The 16,241-nt window shown below is 48.6% G+C and overlaps 1 long non-coding RNA gene across 1 annotated transcript in view; it reads left to right on the top strand.

Annotated features, from left to right (window-relative positions):
- Nucleotides 1-16,241, top strand: part of LOC130203177 (uncharacterized) — an 83,920-nt gene that overhangs the window by 45,318 nt on the left and 22,361 nt on the right. Inside the window, exon 2 of the long non-coding RNA XR_008833456.1 lies at nucleotides 1,445-1,523. This is a non-coding gene — a long non-coding RNA (uncharacterized LOC130203177). The remainder of the gene's footprint in view (nucleotides 1-1,444; nucleotides 1,524-16,241) is intronic.

The following is a 16,241-nucleotide window of genomic DNA, read 5'->3' as shown; positions in this document are numbered from 1 at the left end:
TCATTTAACTACGACTTATCAACATGTTTTAGACATAAAGACTTGAATTTTCATGTCGTCCATGTTGGAACAATTGGAAAAAGCAGCACGAGTGTGTGTGAAAACACAATAGAAGTCCAGATTGGGTGGAAAGAAGATCCCTTAAAACCATAAATGTAGTTTTCTTTGGTGTCTTTTCTGATGAGTATGGGTTAATGCAGTGGTTCTCAAACTGTGGGGCGCAGTGGTACTAAAGGTGGGCTGCAGGAAGAAATGCAGAAAGACCTTTATTGAGAACTTCACACATTACATTAATTTCAGCAAATCCACAGAAATGTGTCAATCAACAGCAGACGTTAGCGCAGCTAGCTTTACAGAGCTAGCTTGACTCAGCTAGCTTAGCTCAGCTAGCTTAGCACAAGAGCGCTCACCAGCGTCCGACCCGGAGTCCGTAGCGTGCATGCTAACGTCCGCCTGACATCAGTCTGTCAAACAGCCGCCGACTTTAAAACCAGTATTGCCAGCTGTGGGAGGATCGGAGGGAGAGAGTGAGAGAGAGCAAGACAGAGTGAGAGACAGACAGACAGACAGAGGGAGAGAGTGAGAGAGAGTAAGAGAGTGAGAGAGAGAGACAGACAGACAGAGGGAGAGAGTGAGAGAGAGTAAGAGAGTGAGAGAGACAGACAGACAGACAGAGGGAGAGAGTGAGAGAGAGTAAGAGAGAGAGAGAGAGAGACAGACAGACAGAGGGAGAGAGTGAGAGAGAGTAAGAGAGTGAGAGACAGACAGACAGAGGAGAGAGTGAGAGAGCAAGAGAGAGAGACAGACAGACAGAGGGAGAGAGAGAGACAGACAGACAGAGGGAGAGAGTGAGAGAGAGTAAGAGAGAGAGACAGACAGACAGAGGGAGAGAGTGAGAGACAGACAGACAGACAGAGGGAGAGAGTGAGAGAGAGTAAGAGAGAGTGAGAGACAGACAGACAGAGGGAGAGAGTGAGAGAGAGTAAGAGAGAGTGAGAGACAGACAGACAGACAGAGGGAGAGAGAGAGAGGCCTGTTTGTTCCACTTCATTATCTGTTGTAATTGTGTATATTATAGGAAAACAGAGAAAGGAAGAGGAACCCCCCCCCCCCCCCCAAAGGGCTTCATATGAAGAGGAAATAGAGGGGGGGAGTCAGGGGGGGAGTGAAAAGATGAAGGGAGAGACGGGAGAGGAAGGACAGACAGAAACCAAACGCGAAGTAAGCGTGAGGACAGAGGGAACAAGGGGAGGGAACAAGGGGAGGGGAAGAGGGGAGGGTGTCCTTTCTGGCCTTTGTACTGTATGGCCTTGTTTGTTTTCTATATGCTTCCTCCCTCCTCCCTCCTCCCTCCGCCCTCCTCCCTCCGCCCTCCTCCCTCCTCCCTCCGCCCTCTGTCTCAGCTGCTCACCCACCCTAACAAACGTCTTTCTATTCCTTGCAGGGCGGAGACGAGGCGGACCACACAACGCAGGAGGCCCCGGGAAATCATTAACAGCTCACAAACACGTCCAGCATGACGGGTAGGTCACGTGATCAGACCACGTTTTATGAAGTGTGTGCGCGCGCACCACAGACCGGTTGGTGTAACGAGTATTTATCTTCATCCCGTCTGCTCTCCTCATCCTCGTCATTGTGCCCAGTGATTTGTCGCATATGCAGCATGCGCGGCTTTCTCTCTCTGAAGCCCCGCCTCCCTGAGCCTGTCACTCACAACCAGGAAGCGTCGGCGAGTCCCACCGATGAGTTGCAACATGTATAATGAATCGGTAAATTCACGAGGCGTCCGTACGGGTTCGACCCCTCTGGCTGATAATCTGTTATACATGACATTTGATTATTTATACTGCAGACACACTGTGGGAGCAGGTGCTGGCACCACTTTATAGTATATATATATATATATATAGTTTTATATACCGGGGCACCAGATACAGCTGAAGGTTTGGGTGATGAGAGCGGGAGAGGAAACAAGAATTACAAATGTTTTTAATGTTTTATAAAGTTTTTGACTTTTAGTGAGATATTGGACCATTTGAACATCTATTGAAATGAACCCACGTGAGACGTGTAGAGGGAACGTGTTCTCTTTGGTGGAGCTCGTAACCTCTGACATGTGACCCCGACGACAAACTAAAAGGTTCGATACTTCTGGTTTAGTCTATTAATGTGAAAACCTGGCATCAAGGAAGAAGTTTCTCACTGGAAATCGGCGCAACAGGAAGTGTGACAGCGGGGCAGACGGAGAATTCGGGGGTGGGGGGGGGGCTAATTGTGGTTTAATCCGTCTCTAAGTCCTTCCAGCATTAGGGAAGCAGATAATGCATCGCAGTGAGACCCAATAGACCCCAGAGTGGAGAGAGTTCACTGGACCAACAGGGACGGGTGTCGGTCTCAGACGACCCCGTCTTGCCGTTGAGTCGCGTCCCTCTCGAGTGGAGCAGGAGCTTCTCAATACGTCACTGTTGCTCTGGTGAATATGTCCCCGTGTTATAACTGTTCATGACATTGTTGTAAATGTTTGACATGCAGACTGTTGACCTCTGACCCCTTTACAGTCAGAGGGATCGGTGGCCCGGTTCAACATGGGTCAATGCATGTTGTGCAATCGTAAGCTATTTTCAGTTAAGATGCCGTCATAGTCGACAAGTCCACAACATATTTCATAAATGAGATCAAATGTAATCTTATGTGGGCGGAGTTAACAGCTGCTTGATATTTTCGTTTTCTCTCATCAGCGACGCAAACAGAACGTACGCTAGCCTCTCATATGAATTTATGATAATTTTTACAAGTAAGCTACAATTTTCACGAACAGTCAGACTGCCTCATGTGGCACAAAGGTGTACTGCGGGTGGTTTCAATCTTAAATAACAGAATCTCCTGCGACCCGCCAATGGGTCCCGACCCAGTCTTCGCCGGACTCTGGCTCAAGTTGCAGAATATTTACAAACTGCAAGGAGAAGAAAAGAAAAAAAATGCAACGTTATAGGCGCCGCCAGCCAAGAGGAGCGTCTTCAGTGTCACCCAGTAAAGGGGAAGTCTCGGTGATTCACGATGCTTGTAAAAGCTGTGAAACACGCGGCCTCTTTCTCGCCGGCTCCCTGCGGTGACCTTTCCTAGCCGCTTTCAGGTCAAACTCCTCATACACATACACGTACACACACACACATACACACAACACCAGAGAGAATGCTCGCTCACGGCTGGCTGTGGAGCTCGGGGATGTTTTAGAGGGTGTGCTCAGCCCCAGGAAGCGCGTCATTCGGAGCGGGAAACGTGGCTTCGGTGCAGACATTCGACTCACAGCTTCGAGTTCATGGGTTGTCGTGTGTGCGTGTGCATGTGCGGGAGCGTGTGCGCGTGCGTGAGCGCGTGTACTCGCAGCTGTGTGTCTGCCAGCGCTCGTGTGGGTCGGAGCCAGGGGAGGAGGTGGGATCAGGCTCCCATCGCTGGGCTAGAGTCGAGCATTCTTTAACACCTCGTAAATCTCACCTGGTGCTACAGGACCGCTGCTGACATAGTTGCTGCAGTGCACACACACACACACACACACACACACAAACACCTCATACACACATATGTACAAACTGTGTTGCGTGCACTTTTTTTTAGTGCAGCCACATGTGTGTGTATGTATATATATATTTATATATATATATAGTGTATTTAATTGCACACAGGCAGTAAAATAAGGCCACTGCAGCAGCGACATGGGAGAAACTCAGCGACGAATAATTCATCACACATATCATCCGTCTGACATCCATAAGAACAAAGAAAAGTTGATCTTGGCAGCGTTGGAGATGCACTGAATCCAACCCCACTGGATTTAATCTGCAGCAGTCAGACTTAAACTCATCCCTCCTCCTGGTTCGCGTCACATGTCTGTGATCGTGGTGCTCACTGATTCAGATTTGTATTTGTTTTTGGGTCACACTGGGTGTCCGTCTGGGTTCAAACCCCCTTCTACCTGTTGTGTGTGTGCAGCTTTCTGTAAATGCCCCCTGAGGCTCTGCCAGCCAGTTAAACAACATATTTTCCACACAAAGGAAAAAAATCAGAAAAGTAAAATGGGCCTCTTTGCTCGTGGAAAATTACACTTCATCTCTCTTGGGCTTTCTTACCGTTCTTTTAAAAAAGCCGGATGTACCGTCGCTGGCAGGGAATCGAATGACCGAAATAACCCCCGCAAATGCATATAGCGTTGCCATAGCTGCAGTCAGAAGACAGCAATTATATGATAAGTGTGTGACATCGATACACTCGCTCTCCGCTGTTGTTGAGGACGTGTGCACTGGGTGAACTGTTGCATAGGAATGAATGGCGTATAGGCGGAGCACATTATATACATACAGTATATATATATATAAATATAAATATATATAAATATGGATATATTCTATCATCTTGTGTGTGTGTGTGTGTCCTTATGCAGGCGGCAGCTGCGCCGGCGGCTTAAAGCATGAGTCATACATGTGTACATTCTCCTCTGACCTCATGTGTTCTTTATGTCTCAGCGGTGTCCTCGAAAGACAGCGAGGGGGGGGGGGGGGATTCAAGGTTAGAAGACACTCGGTCACCGAGTCTGACTAATTAATGCAGAAAATGCAACTGTGAACAAAATGTCTTCTTAATCCAAGAAACATACACATTATACTGTGTGTGTGTGTGTGTTAGATACTGCTGACATGCAGGTGGAGCCTTAACTCCTCCCATCAGGGTGTGAATGATGTGAGGTCAAAGGTCAGGGATGTCGTATGTGTACAGATTGTAAAGCCCACTGAGGCAAATTCGTAATTTGTCATATTGGGCTATACAAAATAAGTTTAATTGGATGTTAAACGCTCTGAGTGGTCAGAAGACTAGAAAAGCCCTGTACAGGTCCATTTACCATTTAAATGATGCATTTAGTTATGAGTGATGAATTACAAACAAGTTTGGACCAATTCAATAATTCTCCACCAAGAGTAATGTTAAAAAATAATAATAATAATTCTAATTCTGTTCTGACATTTATTTTCTTTCTCCGGTGAAACACAAGATATTTTTTTAATCTTTCAGATAAAACCTTTTGAAGCAATCTCACAATTTACGTTCTGTCCAGATACCAGATTCAATCTTTGATGAACCTTCTTGTCATATTTGCGTGAGCTGTCACTCCCCGAATGTCGCTGTCAATCACCGCCCTGTGGAACTCTTGAACTCCAATCAAACTGTCAAACCGCTCCGTTGAAAAACCGTCCAAATTTTGTCTCTGGGAACATATGAGTCGAGAAATGCTGCTGCAGTTTGACAGTTTGATTGGAGTGATTGACGGCTGCGCTGCAGGAGACTCCTCGGCTCCCATTGGCTGTTTTCCTTCCAGTGGGGCGGAGTCTTGCAAATGCCAATCAGGGAGCGCTGTGCGGAGGCAGAGGAACTCTTTTTACTGGTCTGGTGTACGACTGTCGGGGTGGAGTGACGGTTTGATATATACACTACCGTTCAAAGGTTTGGGGTCACCCAGACAATTTCGTGTCTTCCATGAAAACTCACACTTTTATTTATCAAATGAATTGAACATTTCATCGAACATATAGTCAAGACATTGACAAGGTTAGAAATAATGATTAATATTTGAAGTATTAATTTTGTTCTTCAAACTTCAAGCTCAAAGGAAGGCCAGTTGTATAGTTTATATCACCAGCATAACTGTTTTCAGCTGTGCTAACATAATTGCACAAGGGTTTTCTAATCAGATATTAGTCTTCTAAGGCGATTAGCAAACACAATGTACCATTAGAACACTGGAGTGATAGTTGATGAAATGGGCCTCTATACACCTATGGAGATATTTCATTAGAAACCAGACGTTTCCACCTAGAATAGTCATTTACCACATTAACAATGTATAGTGTGTCTTTTTGATTAATGTTATCTTTCTTGAAAAAACAGTGCTTTTCTTTGAAAAATAAAGACATTTCTAAGTGACCCCAAACTTTTGAACGGTAGTGTATATATATATATATATAGGGGAGAGGTGGGGGGGGGGTCATCACCACTCCTCCAGCCTGTTACAACGGCAGGGAGACCATGAGTCTGGTCACTGTCAGAGGGAATATGGCCAACAGAGCGGGTCTGGGCAGGAAAAGAAGGTGCTCTGTGTGGCTGAAGTGAGCATTATATATCTATAAATGTATATACATTTATATGTTTTTTCTTCACCCTGACGGGTTGGTTTAATGAGAGATTGAATGCATTACCCAGAAAGTACACAGTCCCGACCCCCGCGGATGACCGCCGCGCTCCGCCGCCGAGTGAGTGCGGTTATTTTGCAGCTGTCGCACACAAGCGAGGCCCTATGTTGTGGGCGGCTGAAGACCAGACTCATTCATTTCCTCCTGCGGCATTTTGATTTGTGTTCGCGGATGTCAGCTCACACCGGCCACGCTTTTCAGATGCTTTTTTTGGGCTCTTTTTTTGTGTGGGGGGGTTTCTATGCCGTCTATTCCCAGACCCAGTTTGCATTAATAAGCTGTTATGCACTCCTCTCTCTCTCTCACTCACTCATGTCAACATATATATCATGTGTAAATGGTGCCTGGCTCCAGGTCCAGCACTTTGTGTGACTGCTAGGCCGCTTGTCCTGAACCACAGATAACATGAACTAAGATGTATGTTGCACCACGTGGCAAATATGTCTCGACGGATAAGTGGAACATACACAGGGAGGAGTGTGGAAAACTCTTTGAGATCGGTGCATTCTCGGGCCCTCTGATTAATATTCTTGGCATTGGTAAAAGATAACGGTGAGCTAATCTGAAACAAAGGGAGATGTTTGGTCCACCGCGCCGGGTGAGAAGTTCAACACTGCAAATTAATGTGAAAATTGTTCAACATGAAGTCGAAAAAAAACAAAAATGTAAAGTGTCTGAAGGCGGGGAGTGATCAGTGACCCCTCCGCCTGACGGGCATCTTAATTATTATTTTAAAATGCAGGAAAACGGTCAACCGAAAGCTGCGTAGAGGCATTAAGGGACACGGCTGCTGTTACTGTGTCGCCATGAAACGACCAAAACCAACGCCGTGAGTCTCTGAATCCTTTGCAAACACGAGGAGGAGACTCGCTGATGCAATAACTGTGAAAAAAATAGCTGAAAAATATAAATCATTGAATTAATACGGGTAGTTTGTTCCTAAATAAACTGAGCACTCTAGTAAATAGTGCTTTTACCGGGGGGACTATTTTCAGCTGCAGGTGAGCACACATTTAATGTTCTGTGGCAGCAGGATGATCTGTGTGTGTGTGTGTGTGTGTGTGTGTAAAAACATGAGAAGCGGACGGTGTGATTTTGATCATTTATTTTCTCTTTCACTTGGATTTCCTCTCCCAATCTTTTTACAGTTGAAATTGAATCCGTCGGCTGCGGCGGACCATTTAGGAGAAGGAAAAAGTGATTAGTGCTACGCCCACACACACACACACACACACACACCAACACACACACACACACACATCGCTAATGATCTGGATTATCAGAGCCCACCCACAGCACGGGTCTGGCCCACTGTCTATTTGTTTGATCAGCTAATTACGACTATTATGAGCAGACACACTCACACACACAGTATACCCAAGAGGCCGGTGTAATGCACCGAGCCGCCGGGCTTTGGCTCCCCGCCTCCCCCTCTCCCCCTCTCCCCCTCTTCCCCTCTCCCCCTCCCCTGCTTTTCCTTTCTTCACTGCCCCCTTTCCTCTCGTTCTACTCTTGTCTTCATCCTTGGCCTCAGAGCAGCCTGGCCAACATGTGAGTTATTGAAATAAATAGACAAAAATGGACACGTGGCCTTCAGAAATATCGTTCTGCAACCATGGCGCTACTTCTAGATTCTGGGCACTAAGCTGCAGTTCATGGTATATAATGGAGGAATTGTGCATTTACAAAACGCTGAACCTTTATCCTTCAGTGTGGATGTTGCTGCTCCCTGTGGACAAACGCGGAAGTGTTTCCCAACGCCAAGGGCCCCCTTCCTCCTCTGCGCCACAGCAGCAACAAAGAGGCCCGTTTCCCCTCCACGCTGATCGTCATAACCAATTACGTCCCCCCCCCCCCGCCAATGTGTTTCCCACAATGCCGCTCTCCCACCTCCACTTCGACATGCTCTCCCCGACCCGGGGGAGGGGGAAACGCGCGGCCGCCTCTGGAGTTGCTCCCGCTCGGTAAAAGACGAGGGTCATTTCCTGGCAGCGGGGCCTGGAGTTCCGGCCAGTGCATTATAGCCTTAAACCCTGACCCGTATCGAGTGACTCTAATACGCAAAGAAAACAAACAAGCCGAGACATTAGCAGCTTTTCCTCGAGGAATACTACAGGGCGGGGCCGCTCGGTGCCGAGACATATGTTTGATATCGTTCATGTTCAGCTGGTTCATTAATTTTCCTCGGATTTGCTCGCCGGCCAGGAGGAGAGAGCTGGAATTCCCCCCCCCCCGATGCGAGCCATCTGCCGCTGCAGCCCCGGCGTTCACTCGTCATCTGAAACGGCAGTTTTTGGTTTCCTTGATTCCATTTCAGCCCTGTAGAATAGACAGCGCCCCCCCCCAAAAAACATTTAAGTGGGTAATTTCCTTGAGCATCTCCTTCTGTGTCCACAGGCTTTACGCTGTCACACATCTGTGGCTAAGTGGTGTGTAGATGGAAAGCTCTTACAGGCGGAGGGTGCGGGTAAAAAGGCGGGCTCTTGGGAAAAACCACACAAAGTATGAAAATACTGTAAGTTCAGGGACCGTAGGATTTTAATTTCCTGCTCCTCACTGCACGGCGCTTCTCCCCTTCTTTTGAATCCCCACCCCCCCCCCCCCTCTCCCGTCTCTGACGCTTTCTTGCATTTGGCGCCTCAGCCCATGAAGTGTGTCACGGAGAGCCTATCAATGAAATAGCAGCGCAATGAAAGCACACTGTGGAGGTGAGAGCGATGTGCTTTGAGACAGCCGGTCACTCTTGGCAGCTGTGTGTGTGTGTGTGTGTGTGTGTGTGTGTGTGTGTGTGTGTGTGCAGTCACATTACTTAAACGCGAGCCTCTAATTGCCCGGGCAGAAAAAGGCCAGGAACCAGTGCCAAGAACCGCAGCGAGCGTCACAGAGTGGGTGTGTCGGGGGTATGTGCCTCCTTCAGCCAATCGGCTCGCAGCTCCGGCGGGCAGGAAGTTTTGGCTTTTTGAACACGTGCTTGAGAGAGAGAGCGAGTGAGAGAGGTGCTATTCCTTCACTCACAGCTACGATGACATCACACAAGACTCTTTTACACACGTTTCTAAGAATGGGAGCGGGCGTGTGAGAATGGCGATGTTTGAGGGCTCGGGAGGTTGAAATACACACACACACACACACACACACACAAGTCTGTTTGGAAGAAATAGGAAGGAGAAACTCATCTGCGCGTGGGCGAGTGCTGAAAAATGTCGTCTCACCTTTCACACACACACACACACTCAACAAATGTCTCCCCAACACTCGTCCATTGTCGGCTAATGGACCGACACAGGATGAAGTCATATCCCCCCCCTCCCCCCCCCCACACACACTCAGAAGCCATTATCTCCCAGCCCTCAAATAGCGTCACACCATCGCCGCGGGCGTCGCACGGCGTTGCGTTAGCATCTCAGAGTAGCAGCGCAGCTGTTGTTTTGTGAGGGAATGCGATGTACAGTTTCTTTTTTTGGGGGTGGAGACACAGCTTGCTGCCTTCGGGGAGAAACAGACACCGCTGTGCACCACCTCTGACATCTGACACCAGCTTTAGGAGGGTTAGTTAGCTCGTTAGCTTGTTAGCTTCTCCCGCCATCGGAAGAAGCTAACGAGCCAGCTAACGAGCCAGCCCTCTGATGCTACGTGCAGCGCGAAGAAGCTGACCGCTTCTACGGTAACATGCCATCAGATCGGTGCAGAGGATCACTTCATTTGACGGCGGTGGTGAACAGCTGCTCTCCTCTGTTCTCTCAGCGTGTCGTTGCTCCCACGAGGCAACTGGGAACATTTTGAGTTCTTCGCTGAATACTTTAACGACAACGGACAGCATCTAACATGTTCATTTGAAGAACCGGAGCCGAGTACCAGGGCTCTCAAGTGTCACGCATTGAGCGTGAGACTCACGCATTTCGGTCTTAAGTCACGCACTCCCGCCACACATCGTATTTCTCACGCTGAAAAAAACTCTCTGCTATTTAATGTTTAAATGTGCCGCAGCGCGCCAACATGAGCCGCGCTGCCCTCACCGTGGAGGAATCAAGCGCTCCCTTGGAGTTCTGCTGTGAGGAGCCACTTATCCGCCAATCAAAAAAAAGAAATGGGCTACACAATCGGCAATCAGAAAAAAAAACACGTATCTGTTGTATCTGGGTAAGATTTAATCCAGCAACCAATGAAAATAAAGCATCCTGGAATCGCGACTGACTGATATCCCAAAAAAAAAATCGTTCTGGGGGGGGGGGGGGGTGGGCTGATGATGGAAATGTCACTCTTGCCTGTCTTCAAAACTTGAGAGCCCTGGAGTAAAGCCTCCGGATTGACATCGGAACACGTTTCCCACACACATTTAGCATAGTGTATTTTGCAAGAGTCACACTGCCAATTCCCAGGCTTGTCAACAGTTAAATTAATCTGTACTGACTTAATCAGGTACACTGTGTTCTCGGCAATTCGGACGTGTGATTGTTGCTAAAGTGTTGGCAGCGGATCAAGAATGAACGAGGATCTTCATCTTCAATAGCAGAAAAGAAGAAGAAGATAATTTTTTAAATTATTAAATCAGATGTTCAGTTTATGATCGGTGCGCAGACACAATAGCTGCTTTCCCCCCGAGAGGCTCACTGGCTGGCACTTCCTGCTCTGGGCCGGTCCAGATTATAGGAAATTGATTTAATGGCTTTGGTTTAATGGCTCAAAAAGGCTTCACCCAGCGTGGGGACTTCCTTCACTGTTCTCTGCTCTTTAAATGTTGTTCTCGTCCCGTCTGTCGCTCGCACCTGTTTTCCCTCGTTTTGCTCTGCGGCACACGCTGTAAAGGAATTGTGCTTTTTTTTAAATGTGTGTGTGTCGGCCTGTGTGGGTGCAGCGAGCTGGCTTAATGGAGACACGGAGCTGCGATCAATAGCGGCGGTAAAGCAACACACACCGCCTGAGGCCCAGCAGGGCTTTCAATTAGCCGGAGCCGGTGCACACCAACAGGACCGTCGACTGCTTCAATACAGATGTCCGGACTGCAGGTGTTTGAGTGGGAAGGCCTTTCCCACACATCATTTAGAGGAATACTTCAGCCCCCTGGCTTTAGAGCCACAGACAATGCTTTCTTACACAGTGAAAAGTACCACTTAAAAGCACTTCCACTGAAAACTTTGAAACCAGTGAACCACACATGAAACGGAGGCAATTGTACGTGTATGTCTAGGTGTGTGTGTGCGTGTGTGTGTCAGAGATATAAATCTCCCGCTGTTTGACGTTTAGCCAGAAGGCCGGGAAGCATAAGTCAACATACACCACGACACGGTTCTGCTGTTTCCAGAGTCTGGGAAAAATATGCTGTAAATCAGATTAGCGCCGGAAAGACACAAAAGACACGCCCACAAATGTGTTTCAGTTGTGGCACTTATAGAGCGGGGTGTGTATCTATAGGTTGTAAGGAATGTGTGTGTGTGTGTGTGAGAGCTCTGATGTTTAATCTCCTCTACGCAGATACGTGACAGGTGGGGCTCAAATCAAGTCAGCCCGCCTCAAGGTCAGAGGGTCAGAGCCCACCTCCAACACATAATAGATCCACAAGACAGAGACCCCCCCCCCCACCTACCCCTATTACTTTAATGACGACATCTGAAATGCGTCAGTCAGATATCAGAAGCTGCAGAGAGAGGGAGAGAGAGACGGAGAGAGAGAGCGAGAGAGGGAGGGAAGGAGAGAGGGAGAGGGAGGGAGAGAGAGAGAGAGAGACGGAGAGAGAGAGCGAGAGAGGGAGGGAAGGAGAGAGGGAGAGGGAGGGAGAGAGAGAGAGGCAGAGAGGGAGAGAGAGAGAGACAGAGAGAGAGGCGAGAGAGGGAGAGAGGGAGGGGGAGAGAGAGGGAGGGAGAGAGAGGGAGGGAGAGAGAGGCGGAGAGAGGGAGAGAGGGTGAGAGGGAGGGGAGAGAGAGAGAGAGAGAGGTGGAGAGAGAGAGGGAGGAGAGGAGGGAGAGGGAGAGAGAGAGAGGAGAGGAGAGACAGAGGCGGAGAGAGGAGGGAGGAGAGAGGAGGGAGAGAGGTGGAGAGAGGGAGAGAGGGTGAGAGGGAGGGAGAGAGAGGTGGCGAGAGGGAGAGAGAGAGAGGAGGGAGAGACAGAGAGGCGGAGAGAGGGAGAGAGGGTGAGAGGGAGGGAGAGAGAGGTGGTGAGAGGGAGAGAGAGAGAGAGGGAGGGAGAGAGTGAGGGAGGGAGGGAGAGAGAGGTGGAGAGAGGCGGAGAGAGGGAGAGAGAGAGGGAGGGAGAGAGAGGCGGAGAGAGGGAGAGAGGGAGAGAGAGAGAGAGAGAGAGGGAGGGAGAGAGAGAGGGAGGGAGAGGCGGAGAGAGGGAGAGAGAGAGAGGGAGGGAGAGGCGGAGAGAGGGAGAGAGGGAGAGGGAGGGAGAGAGAGAGAGAGAGAGACGCCATTCTCATCTTTGGACTTTTATACAATGTAAAAAAATATAAAACAAAGAAAAATAAATAAACCTCAAACCACGATGAGGTGTCAGACGACAATGTTCACCAGCTGTGAATGGCGGCCATTCATGTGCGATTAATTGAACACGAGCCCGTTCCCCAAAAACAGCCGGCGCGACTGAATGAGATAACCAGTGAGCAAGGTAATTGTATCGCCGCGGTGGACGTGATGAGCCGCGGTGTGCAGAGGGCAGCGAGGCGTCACGTGTGTGTGTGTGTGTGTGTGTGTGTGTGTGTGTGTGCTACCTGGTGTTTGTTGCTCATCCGTCAGCCGGCCCCGACTCATCTCCACTCGACCCCACGGCTCACTGACATCAGGAGGTGAGCCTGAACGCCTCTTAGGCTCCCGCCAACACTCCTCTGTGCCGCGCTGAGCATTTAACCGGCGTAGGACCCCTCCAGCTCTGATATTTTATTCAGCAGAAAGTGCCTGGGTTGAATTCCCAATTCTCTTAAACAGGGATTGTGAGCCCTCTGCTCCTCCACTGTCGGCAGCGCCCAGGAGGAGAAAGCGTGTTGGCGAGCGGCGTGTCGGCGTGCACTCGGCACCCAGATTACTAAATCTTCGGAATTCAGACCTGGTGTTGATTTTTGGAGCGTCAAATGAGGACCGAGCGACCGAAGCTGCTGTTTTTGGGGGTTCAAAGGAATACACATTTAATCCTGTGAGGATATTTAACGAAATAAATAAATCATTATATTTGGTACTAGGTCCCATTTAAAGTACATTCAGTTTGAAGTGTGTCTGCACGACCAGTGTGCAGCAACTCACATTGATGTAATTCATATTTAAAGATTCGGTGTGAAGGGCTTTCTGTGATGTTCAGCCTCTCGCGACCTTTTGCCAAAACCCTGCTGGTTCTGTGTCGCTGGCCTTTCGAAGCCGAGGCCTGCGGCGCCCCACGGGGGCGATAATTGACGCGTGTCAAAAGAGAGCGCCTCGATTATTCTGTTTTAAAAGCGTCCAGCGTGCCTCGCACCATGCGGATTGGAGAATATATAAATATATACAGTATATACAGTGGCGTGCCGTGGGCCTGGGGCCTGGGCCTTCAGTGAGGTCCTACACAGTCCCACCCGAATTAATCCACCTCTCATTACATCATTATGATGCCATGGCTCTAGACACTATACAGTTAGACAGAGACGCAGTATAACCAGGCGTTACGTCACCTTGAAATTGACATTTTTATTCAGAGAATTGCAGGGGAAGAGTACAATACAGTCCAGTTCAACTAATAGGCAAGAACATAGTCGAGTGCAACAGAGTTATATTAATATTATTCTTCTGTCCATTTCTGGTCCACAAACTTTGAGCTTTAAGTCCAACTTTTTTTTACAGTGTGTTCACTAAACAGCGCATTGTCACCCAAAGCAGTTTCACCGTGATGATGAAGATGAAAGTTCCTGTTTACCCAAACACATGACACAATTAATGAGTCTTTTCAATATTTCCCTCTTGTTCTTCACCTTTTCATTGTGCAGCTCCGTTTCCCTGCGCGCTTGTTCGTTGATCTGTAGATCCGCTCCGTGTCCCCTGAAGTTTTCAAAAGCACCGATGCTTGCAAGTGCCGAGCCGTACTTTGGTGTCTCGTTGCTGCCTTGGTTAGACAACTCAAGTTTGCAAAGCCAGTGTGGCTCCAAACACCAAATCGATCACTTGCAACAGGCATTCCCAGCAGTCCGGTGTGCAGAGCTTCTCGGAGTCTGAGCCATTGGTAGCGCTCGTAGTTGGAACTTAGAAAGTGGCGAATGAACCCCTTCCCCGCCTGTGACGGGCTTTGTAACGTCGGCGTCGGTCTTAAAGTTCGTCTTGAGAATGGCGTTATAATTATATCCTCGACCAAATCGATATCTTCTCTTTCCGCCATTGTGGGTTGAAAAGCTTAGTTGTACGCGAATTAATTCGTTTATCAAATTCAGTTTCCTAGTTCTGAGGTTCTGCATATACCTGCCCATAGGACCCGCCTCTCAATATTGGTAATCCAATCAAAAGACGTGCAGCACTCCGCCTGCTAGCTGGCTCCTGTGCCGGTTCCGGGGCCTTCTCGAAGGCCTAGAGGAGCCAACTCTAAAGCTGATTGGTTGACACAACATCGTCATTCCCATTCACTTGAAGCTACCAGCGCCCGCAATGTTGATTCTGAAGGCCTCAGGGCAGATTTTAGCCCCCTGGCAACACACGATGGCTGAATATGATTGGATAAAAGATCTAACAGAAAGACCAGCCCTCCAAATCTCAACCTGGGGCTGGCAGCAGTGCAACCAAGAGGAACGCTATGAAATGAAGAGTATAACTCTTATGGTGTGTTCACACCGGACGCGTCAAAATGTTGACGCGCGTCGAGATTACATGTTAAGTCAATGCAAAGCTGCGTCGAAGCTGCATAGCTGCGTATTTTCCAGCGAGCAGCGCGTCAGACGCGTTTGAAGCAGCACGAACAGAGGGTTTGTCGCGGGGCGAACTCAGCGAACAGTGCGAGCAGACGCAGCTCCTCGACGCGCGAGTTGAAATTTCCCAACTCCAGCAGCAAAAACGCGTGAGTCATAGTTGCGTCAGCCAATCAGCGTTGAGCAGCTCCGCTCGTCATCGTCCTGCCGGTTTTAAAAAATGGAGGACAAGATTATTATCGCCGTCTGTGGGCACCCCGAACTTTACGATACAACTCTTTATGCTTACCGAAACCGGAGCTATAAAGATAAAGCGTGGAACAAGGTCGGAGAAGCCGTGGGACTACCTGGTAAGTTTTGAATGTATGTATTTGCTTTTATTCTCGCTATTTGTTGTACTTTACTATCAACCAACCGCCGGCATATGTGTTTCATGGCAGGAGATCTGCCGCCGGAGGTGGAAAAGTCTCAGAGACACGTATCAAAGAGAGAAGAGAGAGAGAGAGCAGCGAGAAGCGCAGTGGGAGTGCAGCTCAGTCCACTAAAAAGTGGAAGTACTCTGCGGTCCTGTCGTTCCTCGATCCATTTATGACTCCGCCCCCGACGCGTCTGGTGTGAACACCCTTTTTTCGACGCGCGTCGAGCCTGCTGCGTCAGACGCGTAGAGAATTTTTTCGACGCGTCCGGTGTGAACGCACCATTACTCTGGGGAATAATTAAATACATATTTGTGGGAACATTTATTTAAAAAAAAATTATATTCTGATGATGTTTTTAGGCCAGCAGAGAAGGCCTTGCTGGCCCTAACGGCCCACCACTGAGAATATATATATATATATATATATATATAGATCCCATCTGGCCTGGGAAGGCCTCGGGTTCCCCCCCAGGAAGAGATGGAGAGTGCAGCCTGGGCTACCTTTCTTTCTTTTATAATTACATTGAAAAAAGATGTCTGATAACAATACCACCATATAAATAAACATTTTACGATGCGGCAAAAGCTCTGCTGCGTCAGCAAAGAAAAAGGGTAAAGGAATCGTACATTATTATTCCCCTGATATCAATGTGGTGTCCGGGCTAGTTCTACATGCTGCACCGTTGTAACCGAGAGAGGCATGTGGACCAGATAGGGGGCGTGTCCTACACG

Source organism: Pseudoliparis swirei, chromosome 13 (genome assembly GCF_029220125.1).
Source record: "Pseudoliparis swirei isolate HS2019 ecotype Mariana Trench chromosome 13, NWPU_hadal_v1, whole genome shotgun sequence".
NCBI lineage: Eukaryota > Metazoa > Chordata > Actinopteri > Perciformes > Liparidae > Pseudoliparis > Pseudoliparis swirei.
The sequence above is the reverse complement of the archived record's forward strand: the minus strand, read 5'-3'. Positions and strand labels throughout refer to the sequence as shown.